General features: G+C 44.3%; 1 protein-coding gene across 3 annotated transcripts in view; it reads right to left on the bottom strand.

Moving 5' to 3' along the window:
• ube2l3b (ubiquitin-conjugating enzyme E2L 3b) overlaps nt 1–12,305 on the bottom strand; it is a 28,397-nt gene that overhangs the window by 15,918 nt on the left and 174 nt on the right. The window lies entirely within an intron of this gene.

Raw genomic sequence — 12,305 nt, 5'->3', positions numbered from 1 at the left:
ACTGCTGAGCGCGAACAACTTCCGGTGACGCCGTCACGTCACCTAAAGATGACCTGCTTTATTTATTTATTCATTTTGAAATACTTGAAATGTGAAAGTGACACTGATGGAATGATTAGGGTGCAGTGTGCATTCACACGAAAAATATTTTACGAACATGCACAGAGATACAAATGTTTTGTTTTTTTCCTCTCCACTCCTCTGATTGCCTTGTGACCAGTCCGTGATCAACTGGTCGATCGCGATCGACGTAATGGGCACCCCTGGTTTAAGGTGACCTGCTTTTGGTACAGGGGTCGCTCCTTAAGACTTTCTATAACTCGGTGGTGGCCTCGGCCATCCATTATGGCATTGTCTGCTGGTCAGGCAGCATCTCAGCCCGGGACAGAAAGAGACTGGAACGACTGGTCAGGAAGGCCAGTTCTGTCCTGGGCTGCTCCCTTGACACTCTGGAGGAGGTGGGCAACAGAAGGATGCTAACTAAACTAAAGGCTATGATGGGCAGTCCCTCCCACCCTCTCCAGCCCGCCCTGACGGCACTAGGTAGCTCCTTCAGCCAGAGACTGTTACACCCGCGCTGCAAGAAGGAGAGATACCGAAGCTCGTTCCTACCGACTGCTGTCAGGCTGCTGAATAAAAATAACAACAATAATAATAATAATAATTACATGATGTGAAAAACAATTGTAAATAGAACTGCGATTTATCCCTTTTATATTTATATTGCACTTAATTGAACGGTGTCTGTTTGTTTTTCTTCTTTCTTCCCACATTCTTGCTGCTTATCTTATCTTTTTTATTTAATTCTATTTTTTAAATACTTGTTGTGAAAGTGAGACTGATAGGATGCTATGGGTGCGGTGTGCACAAACACAAAAAATATATTAATAACACACACACAGGCACACAAATGTTTTGGGTTTGGGAGGCCCTACACCCTTCGCGATCAACTCAGGGATGAGAGTGCCTAGTGATGAGAAAAGCGGAAAGGGGCGTGGCCGGGACGGGGCGTGGCCGGGACGGGGCGTGGCCGGGACGGGGCGTGGCCGGGCCACTTACAAAAGTGGCACTAAACATGCTGAAGATGAAGTGTATTCAATTTACACACTATTTGAAACTTTAACAGAAAAAAATCCCAAGATTGTTCACTATTCTTTCAAGTGAAAATTTGTGCAATTTTGCTTATGCATTCTGGTGAGCACCAACATGTAACTTCAAATTTGCTGCTCAAAATCAAAACTAAAAAAGGAAACACATTACCTGCCATATTTAAGATTTGTTCATTACTTGTATTCATAAAGTGTTGTGGAAATGTGATAAAAAAGCTGTTGATTCTTACCTCACAGTGATAGTGAAGTCCCACACTGTTTACTATACAGTATATGGGTTATGAATGTATTTTATTATATAAAGTGGATGTCTATTTACAGTATATACAACAATATACAGTTTCATGAGGTAGAATACTTTATTTTCTCTTCATTTTAAGCTTTTTAGCAAGCGCTAAAAGCTTATTGGTACTCTCCGTCTTTTTCCACTCTCTTTTTAGCCAACTCCTCTTGTTTTTACACATGCTCCAGGCTGTTGAAAAGCGCTTGAGATCGAGTAGCTACTTTTCAGTAGAAATGTCTGTTTTCGGTGTTTCACCGAGGTTGCGTGACTCTGTAAAGCTTTCCATCCTCTCGATCCGTATAGAATGACATTGTCACACACTGTACACAGAGCTTTACCGGCGACATCGAGCTTTTTCACGAAATCCGACACAAGCACAATGGTTCCTCTTTACTGTTTCCTACTGGGGACACCGTCAGCTTTCTATCCAACCAGTCCCATCGAAACGTGTTTTTCAGATCCGCATCTATCTGACGCACTTTCGCTTCGTCACGAGTCTCGATAACATTCGGCATTCGCGAGAAGGGGGTTTAGGAGAGCGAACACGGATTGGTTGTGATTTGCATTTGCCGATATAGCGACCAATCACAACAAGTAAGACATTGGTTTTAGAGCTAAGATCGGCCCTAAAAAAAATCGAGCCCGACCCGAACCGGCCCGAGGGTATTTAAGCCCGACCCGGCCCGAGCCCGATCACTTAGCTTGATTTGCAGGCCCGAGCCCGAAGCAAACCCGACATTTCATATTTTATTTTTGAGGACTCGAGAGGAGGAGGGGTGATTTCTGATAACAAAGCCTTTCTTTTGGAACAAAATCTAAGTTAAACAAGACTGTATAAACATTTACATCTTTTATATTTCTGTTTCTGAAGAGGTTACATTAACCGACAATTTTCAATCATTGCCGAATTTTTTTTTAAGAGTGGACGGGGAAATTTTAAGGCCGTCCGTAATTTTGACGGGTTGAAAATTGGGCCGTAAACCACCGCAGCAGTACGTCCTTAAGAATCTAACGCGGCACTATATGAGAGAGAAGCAGAGAGACAAAAAAGAATAATGATGGGTGGATCATTATTTTTATTTTTATTTTTTTTATGATGGCGCCCCGAGTGGCTGCCTCTCCAGCAGCGCATATCCCTGTTTGAGTTTATTTTCGTCTTTTTACTTTATTTATTTCTTCTTCCCATTTTGTTTTGCGTGGTTTTGTACCCCAAACCTACGGGGGGAGAGGGGCAGCTTCATTTCTGCTCATCTCCTTTATTTGCTTTAATCTTTTTACGTATCCTGTGAACGGAGATCCCGATGGCACACGCAACTCCATTGTTTACAGTAAGGACCAGCTGTTAGCATGGCGGGCTAACAGCGGGCTACTGGCCGGTGACAGACCGGATATCCCACGCGAGTTGAAGAGGAGGAGACGTGGGTGTCGAGCCGGGAAGGACCACCGCACAAGGAGGAGAAAGTACAGACATGTCCTCCCGTCCGTCATCATGGGGAATGTAAGATCGCTCCCTAACAAGATGGATGAGCTGGCGGCGCTAACGCGACATCAAAGGGAGTACCGCGAGGCTAGCCTGATGCTACTCACGGAGTCGTGGCTGACAGCGATCACTCCGGACACACATGCCGAGTTGGACGGCTTCCAACTCATACGTGCGGACAGGAATGAAGGGAGTGGAAAGAGAAAAGGTGGGGGACTGGCTGTTTTTGTGAATGACAAATGGTGCAATCCGGGGCATATCACGATCAAAGACAAACTCTGCAGCCGGGACATTGAACTGCTAGCCATTAGCCTCAGGCCCCATTATCTCCCGAGGGAATTCTCACACGTCATAGCTGTGACAGTGTACGTCCCCCCGTCGGCTAATGGTGATGCAGCGCGTGATGCCCTGATGACTGTCATGAGCAGGCTGCAAACACAGTCCCCCAATGCCCTGCTGATCATCTCTGGGGACTTCAACCATGTCTCTCTGTCGTCCTCCCTTTCAACCTTCACGCAATATGTAACCTGTGCCACTAGAGACAATAAAATTTTGGACTTGTTTTATGCCAATACCAAGGAGGCATATAAACCCCTCCCCCTCCCCCCTCTTGGAAGAGCAGACCACAACTTGGTATTTCTCGAGCCTGTGTACAAACCACTGGTGCACAGGCAGCCAACTGTGACCAGAATGGTCAGGAAATGGTCCACGGAAGCTGAAGATGCTCTGCGGGACTGCTTCGACACGACCAGGTGGGAACTCTTCAGCGAGGTTCACGGGGAGGACATTGATGCACTCACTGACACCATCACAGACTACATAAACTTCTGTGAGGAGAACACCGTACCCACCAGAACTGTGCGGTGTTTTTCCAACAGCAAACCATGGATTAATCCCGACATAAAGGCCCTCCTGAAGGAGAAGAAGAGAGCTTTTATGTCGAGAGACGGAGAGGAGCTGAAGGCCGTGCAGATTCGGCTGAGAAGAAAGATCAGGGAGGGGAAGAAGATATACAGGATGAAATTGGAGGACCAGTTGCAGGCCAACAATGTCGCTGGTGTCTGGAGGGGCCTGAAAACCATCTCAGGCCATGACAGCCCAAAGACTGACTGAGAAGGACAAGAACTGGGCAGATGGACTGAACCGTTTTTTCAACCGTTTCGACCAGTCGTCTGTCCCTTCCCCCAACCACCAACTGCAACCACTCTCACTGAGGACTTCTTCTCCTCCCCCTCCTCTTTCGACCAGCTCTCATCAACCCAGTCTGTCACCTGGTTCCTGCCTGTCCGTCACAACAGAGCAGGTGAGGAACCAACTGAGGAAGATGAATGTGAGGAAGGCAGCAGGTCCAGACAAGATCAGTTCCCGGCTCCTCAGGACCTGCTCTGACCAGCTGTGTGACATTGTCCAGCACATGTTCAACCTGAGCCTGAAGCTGGGCAGAACTCCACAGCTGTGGAAAACTTCGTGCCTGGTCCCAGTGCCCAAGACCCCCCACCCTAAGGAGCTGAACAGCTACAGACCGGTGGCGCTGACGTCTCACCTGATGAAGACGCTGGAGAGACTCGTCCTCGCCCACCTTCGACCGCTGGTGAGCCCGGCACTGGACCCGCTGCAGTTTGCCTATCAGCCTGGCATCGGCGTGGAAGACGCCATTATCTACCTCCTCCACTCAGTGCTGTCACACTTGGAGAAGGCTGGGAGCACTGTGAGAATCATGTTCTTTGATTTCTCCAGTGCCTTCAACACCATCCAGCCCAACTTGCTGGGAGGCAAACTGCAGGACGCCGGAGTGGACCACCATCTCACAGCATGGATCACTGACTACCTCACAAATCGGCCGCAGTACGTGAGGTTGCAGAGCTGCGAGTCGGACAGGCTTCTCTGCAGCACTGGAGCGCCGCAGGGGACTGTTCTGGCTCCATTCCTGTTCATCCTCTACACCTCGGACTTCAGACACGCCACTCCAACCTGCCACCTTCAGAAGTTCTCAGATGACTCTGCGATTGTTGGCCTCATTACAGAGGGGGACGATCGGGAGTACAGGGGAATGACGAAGGACTTTGTGGACTGGTGCCAGCAGAATCTCCTCCAGATCAACCCTAGGAAAACTAAGGAGTTGGTTGTGGATTTCTGCAGGAAACAGTCCTCACCGGCACCGATGAACATCCAGGGTATGGACATAGAGAGGGTGACCTCCTACAAGTACCTAGGTGTTCTTCTGAACAACAAACTGGACTGGTCTACAAACACGGACAACCTGATTAGGAAAGGACAGGGGTCGCTCCTTAAGACTTTCTATAACTCGGTGGTGGCCTCGGCCATCCATTATGGCATTGTCTGCTGGTCAGGCAGCATCTCAGCCCGGGACAGAAAGAGACTGGAGCGACTGGTCAGGAAGGCCAGTTCTGTCCTGGGTTGCTCCCTTGACACTCTGGAGGAGGTGGGCAACAGAAGGATGCTAACTAAGCTAAAAGCTATGATGGACAGTCCCTCCCACCCTCTCCAGCCCGCCCTGACAGCACTAGGTAGCTCCTTCAGCCAGAGACTGTTACACCTGCGCTGCAAGAAGGAGAGTTACAGACGCTCGTTCCTACCAACTGCTGTCAGGCTGCTGAATAAAAAATAGCAACAATAATATTTAATAATTGAATGATGTGGAAAACAACTGTAAATAGCACTGCGATTTATCCATTTTGTATTTATATTGTACTTAATTGGACGGTGTTTGTTTGTTTTTTCTTCTTCTTTCTGCCTACATTCTTGCTGCTGGAGGCTGTAAATTTCCCCAGTGTGGGACTAATAAAGGATATCTTATCTTATCTTATCATAGACAGAGACAGGAAGGAGTTCTTTGAATTGTCATTGCAAGAGTTTAGTACAGTACGTGTTGTGATGAGGCGACTTGTTTTTTTTGCGAACCACGGTCTCTCGTGGCCAAAACGATTGACGGTCTCGAAAAAGAGAAAAGCCCAACCCGACCTGAACCCGAACCAATGATTGACATTCGGGTCGGGTCGGGCTCGGGCGGCCCGATCTTACCTCTAATTGGTTTTAGCCCATATAGGAAGTAACCACAAACTAACGCTTCGCGATAAAAAACGGGATTCAAAATGGATGATTGCAAACGTTACTTGTAAACATTACGAGCCCCGAATCTGCCGAAGACAAGTCCGGACCCCCTCCACCCCAGAATTTTTTTCGGATTTGGAACAATATAAAATAGGTCCATTTTGACTGGAAAAAAAGCTGAATTCCGCCACAAAGCGGAAAAATCTCATCCCTGTCAACTTGGGACCAGTCCGCAAGCTACCAGTCGATTACGATCGACGTATTGGGCACCCCTGCTCTATGACAAAGGTGCAAAAGTATAATCCCTGTAAATGTGCAAAATTGGTCAAATTGGACATTCAAAAATGTATCGCATACTTCCTGTTCATTTTAGCATATGGCTGCAATTGCCAATCCAATCCAATCGACTTTGTTGTACATCTCCGAGTGCTACACATGCCTGCCAATTGTTGTGGGCTTAGGTAATAATAGGGGTGTTCACACGGCAACATTTGCTCCGGTGCTACGCCGGCGCTGCACCAGTGGAGCGGTCACACATGCAAATTTGCTCCAGGGTAGCCCGGAAAACAGCTTACACCGGAGCAAATTTGATCCACCTCAGGGAGGTGGTTTTAAAGTTTGCTCCAGAGCAAATGCTTGTTTGCGGAGCAGCACCGATGTAAATTTGCACGTGTGAACTCTCCAATTTGCTCGAGAAGAGGTGATTACGTACAGCGATAATGCGTTGCTTTCGTGCTCTGTCGGACTTCCGTCATGTGTTTGTTTAATAACGACACAAGACTTGGCTGGTAACAGTAGCAAGCACCTCTTGGGTTATACCATCTCCACTAGAACGGGGGGGGGGGGGGGGTAATTGTCCCCAAACGTCATCTTTCCTTTTGTAGAAGACTGGACTGTCTCGGAGTTGTTTGTGTAGTTTGTTCCTTCGTTGTGTGTTCACCGGAGCAAATGTGTGCCGTGTGAACACCCCTAATTTCAACGTCAGACTATATGAATTAAACCCGATTTTGAGTTGACAGAAATACTTTGAAATATCAAAATTTTCACCAGGCCCATTTGGTGAGTTTTTGAGCACATTTAGTTCCCCCAAAATGTGATTCGGCATTAAATAAGAAGAATTTCTACAAAAAAAAAGGGGACTTTGCAGCAGTTGCAGCTTGGACACGAATAATAAGAGGAATAATAGCAAATGGGCTGTGACTTGTATAGCCGTTCTCTACCTCAGGTACTCATCATTCATCTACTGATGACGCAGCATCAAGAGCAATTGGGGGGGTTCCGTATCTTGCTCAAGGACACTTCGACGTGGTTGTGATGGCCGGGAATGGAACCACCAACCTCTAGGTTGGGAAATGTCCACTCTACCACTGAGCCATGCCGCCCCAAGAAGAAAAGGAGGAAGGAGAGAAAGAAAAAGTAGAGGAAGAGGAGGAGGAAGAGGAAAGAGATGAAGAAGAGGCGGAAGGAGAGAATAAAAGGAAGACAAAGATGAAGGAGAAAAACATTTAGGACCTCGGATCAGTCGCCTGCTCGTGCCCGAATAAATTAGAAGAAAGAGAAGACGATGGGCTCAGACCCTAATTACAATTAATAATGACAGTAAAATAATGATCCAGCCAATACATTAACATTTTTTAAACAGTGCCTGTACAAAGTTATCACTCATTTCAAGAAATTATTTTGCAGCACCGATTTTGAAAATGAATTTTATTGGCGGCATAATAACTTAATAGGTATAAAATACATAGGCGACATTCACTTGGGGCCAGTGGTGAACAAATGATGAACAAATGATAAAAGAAACTTATTCCTTCACACCACGAGCTTTTGCATGAGTTAGGTGTGCGACTTCTGCTATGAATCGAAACCGGGGACTTGTTGACATGACTGTTTGTGTGGGTCCACTTTCTATCACAGTTACAGACTTATCAAACAAGGTGAGAACGCCAGTTGTTGCATCATAGAAGAGAAAACATTTCAATCCCGCTTCCATGTAGCATGGTAGGAAGATGACATTTAAAAAAAAAAGGCCAGGTACATGGTACAGGAACATGTTTAACTACTTTCCAAACTTTTGTCACTCTGTATGTGAGACAATGAGCAAACATACTACCTGCAGTCATACAGTTGGTCATGTTTTGTTAAAAAAGAAGTTGGATATAATCATATTCATCTTAAAGCAGACATAAGAGCCAGTCAAACCTATTTCCCACTGCATTGTAACCACATGACCCGGACACTTTATGGAAACAAGCTTCAAGTCGCACAATGTCATAAAACGGTGAGCAATCGTCAACATATATGTGATCTTGGTGACAAACAAATAGCTTTGGAATCAATTATCCTATGGATTATTCTATCAATCACCCAGAGAATTGCCCCCATCATTTCCGTAACTTAAGTTTTTTTTTTAAACCAGGGTAAATGTCCTTGAGATAAAGATGCATCTACACATCACACTTGAGTTTGCCAAACTTCACACTTGAAGACAACCAATTTCAAAGTAATGAGCAGTTTAATATTGCTTTTCAACCGTCCTTTGTCATTCACAAGTGCATTTCGTTCCCGTTAATTGCCGCTCCAGTGGACATGTGGACATATTTTTTAAAAATGATCCAGCAGCGACTGCCACGCTTGCCTTGTACTTATTCATTATCATACCCATTTCCCACAATAACATCACATTACATTGCACCAGTGATTCTTAACCTGGGTTCAATCGAACCCAAAGGGTTCAATGAGTCCGTCTCAGGGGTTCGACGGAGCCTCTCCCATGGAGAGTAAGAAACACGCGACTCATCATGTTAATTAGTTATGACATGCCCTCTTGGCCATCACTGGCTGCAGTTGATCACGTGACATTGCTTGTCCAATCAGTGCTGTGGGAAATTTAGTTCGCTTTGTACGGTCGTACAATTTTTCTTTTAAAGTATAGTTATGCTTTGAAATGTTATTTACTTTTTTCGGGTTCTAATAAATGTGTTTTATTTCTAGAATTGTATATATATATTATTTATTTTTTTCACTCATGAAGGGTTCGGTGAATGTGCATGTACTGGTTGGGTTCGGACCCGCGAAAAAGGTTAAGAACCACTGCATAACACACAGTCGATCACTGTAAAGATACGTAGATCTTCATGGACCAAGCTATGCAAAGCTAACTTCCAGAGAGGAGCTTGAAGATGCAAGAGACAAGTTTAGCCATGCACAATTTAGTTTCAAATCATGCCTTGCTCACCGTTTAAACAGAGTTCGAACTATCTGTGTGACAAGGCTTTTTTCACCTGTTCAACATGAGCTGCACTACTTTATCAGAGCCACAGAGGCATTTCAGAAAACAGCCACTCAACATAAGTGTCCTCTGCCAGATGAATACAACATAGAAATGCCACCGACTGTTATTAACTATTGATGATAGGGTATATTCTATTGGCTCGTGAGTTAACAAAAAAAAAAGATTATCCTACCAAACTCCTTGTTGTGCAGTGGTGGCCGATCTGACCTACTCGTAGTTGCGCATGTACAACCTCATGCAACCCCCATCTCCAACTGGTGTCACTTGGAGATGGGGGTTGCACGAGGCTCCACTTTGCAGTCATGACATAAAGCTTTACCCGTGACCATTTAACGCTTGGATTGATCATCTGTTGCCGCAAGAGTGTTAGCGTCCGCCATATGGAACATTGGTTCCTCAATATAAAGAAATAAATGCATAAAATTAATTCATATTTTATAACCAAATTTTCAACCAATTTTTGTGGTTGAACTTTTTACCGGCTAAATTAACACGAACCGCCCATAAAATCCGAAATAAGGCTGCGATCCTTCTAATAATTCCAGGGGTTGACTGATACTTATGTGTCGTGTCTCCCGCACATAAAACCATAGCTGATGTTCTTCAGCAAATCTTCTCTGGTGGTTTGTCGCAATGCAAGTACATGAGCACAAAGTTCAATTATGTGTGTTGCGCCGTGGTTTTTGTCCACAAAATGAAAAGGAACACAGGTACAACGATGAGGTGGGTTTTTTTCCCAAACCACTCATACTAATTGTTCTGTGTTCCTCATCTCTTGGGTGCGAGTTCTAAACATTGCTCATGTCACAGATTCAACTTCCTATGCTTTTTCGTACAGCCGCCAAACACACAACAAGTTCCAAAGCCGTGCAAGACATTATTCAATGCAATGGGGGCTTATGATTATTTGGAAAGTGAAGAGGCTGGGGGGCTACATTACAATAAACCACTATCTTAAAAAAGCCACGGCAACAAATACCAAATTTTTCTACTTCTGGTATCTTACAGGAAGTCTCACACAAAATGATTTAAATGTCTTTACACATGCCAGAGAATGTTAGGTATTACAAAGCTCATTTTCCGAAATGTCCAATATCGGATTCTGACAGGCTGTGAACCAATTTACTGCAGGGCAATAACATCTGCTTTTACCACACCCCACAATGGTAAGTGCCATTTCTTCTGCCTCATCCTATGGTCAAGATAGGAAGATTTCAATTTGTGTAAATGATTAACTTGCATGTAGTTCAGTGTTGGTCGAGAAAACAGTCAAGTTGCCCCCCCCCCCACTGGCCCCACCCTTTTGGACTTAAGACAGACAGTACAGCAGGAAATACAGGAGTGATTAAATTGAACTTTTTTTTGGGCTACATTACATAACAAAGATAATGTGATTTTTTCTGGTATGTACTGATATTGTGTATTCTGTTTATGTCTGAAAACAGAATGTGTGTTTATTTATGTAAAAATACGAACTCAAGTCATGAATCTGCATTTCCGTTCTACATTTGGTTAAAAAACAAACAAACAGAGGGCCGAAAAATCGCGGTAATTTCCAATTCTCATTACCTTGCATTGAGCCGGTAGGTGTTGGGCCTAACAAAAGCCAACACAATCGAGACTAGTTGAATTAAGTCAAATGCAATTATGACTATGTGTATTGAACTCTCTTAACAACAGGAGTCGGGTGATATATGCGCACATCAACTATGTTGGCAAAAAAAAAAAAAGGAAACAGAAAGAACCCGTTATAAGTGCTCATTGGGTAAAGGCAATAGTGATGTATCATTTGCGAATGAACCGGCTCTTAGAAGTGAACGACGGGAGCCGGCTCCTAATAGGGAGCCGACTATTTTTTTCTCCTGGTTTTTTTCCCTCCTTCGGTTAAAGCCGCACGTGATTGGTCAAGATCCGTGGTAGAAGAGGGAAGGGAGGGTTACACACACACACACGCACACACACACGCTGCAGTGAAGAGAAGGGGGAGGAGTTAGAGACACACAACAGCAGCACACGAACAGGAGAGACAGGGAGACGAGAGAGCTCGATAGCGCTACAGAGAAAAAAACAACAAGGTGGAAAGTGGAAAGGTGAGAAATGGATAGGAAACGCAGGAAAATTTGGACTCATTTCAACTTAATTGATCGTTCAAAGGCAGCGTGTAGAGTGTGCAAGGTTAAAATATCCAATATCAAATTTTAATTCATAATTTGTTGTGTGGCAATCTTAGTGGGAAGCTTACTTATGTTGTTTTACTGTAAATAGTTAAAAGCTTATAAATATACACAATCAGAAATTGGAACTTTTTGTTGACCTTTTTTGACATGGGTCTTTGTTCTTCTACTTTGTAATTTATTTTTTGTAGCACTCCATGTTGTACTCCATGATGAGTATGTTCAGAAGAATATTAAATAAGCCATATAAATAATAAATATTTGCTATACTGTATATTTTTTACATTGGTAATTCATTTTACACATACTTTTACATTATATTTGGGAGTAAATTAATTTAAGCAACAAAAAAACTGAGGAGCCATTTGGGAGCCGAAAGAGCTTTGGGAGCTCTTTTTAGTGAGCCGAGCCAAAAGAACCGGCTCTCTAAAAAGATCCGGAATTCCCATCACTAAAAGGCAACGAACTCTTAAAACACTTGTCTTTCCAATCCATTACAATGGCAATAGCAATACATTACACGTAAGACCTTAAATTATCCCCTATTACAGGTGAACGCGAACTTCTAATTTCAGTAGACATTAGGCGACGGGCTAGCTTGAACGCAGCTCACATCCGAGGACAGCAAGTTAGCTGATTAGCAAACGCGACGCATTGTGTCTTACAATTTCACCGTTTTATGTGACCATCATCGAACATCAACGCCTTCCTCATCCACACAAAACAATCCAAAAGACTACGTTCTCACATGTGAAATTGTTACATTTCTTAGTTCAACTACTCTTGCTGGTCATCAATGCTGGCCTAATTTGCCGGGTACTTTATTCCAAATACCAAATCAGCTAGGTAGCAACCTCGTTGATAGACATACCATTGAAACGAAGTGTTGTCA

The sequence above is a fragment of the Hippocampus guttulatus genome, chromosome 5 (assembly GCF_054856545.1).
Source record: "Hippocampus guttulatus isolate MCC_2025c chromosome 5, RoL_Hgut_1.0, whole genome shotgun sequence".
Lineage (NCBI taxonomy): Eukaryota > Metazoa > Chordata > Actinopteri > Syngnathiformes > Syngnathidae > Hippocampus > Hippocampus guttulatus.
This window is presented reverse-complemented; position numbering and strand designations above follow the sequence as displayed.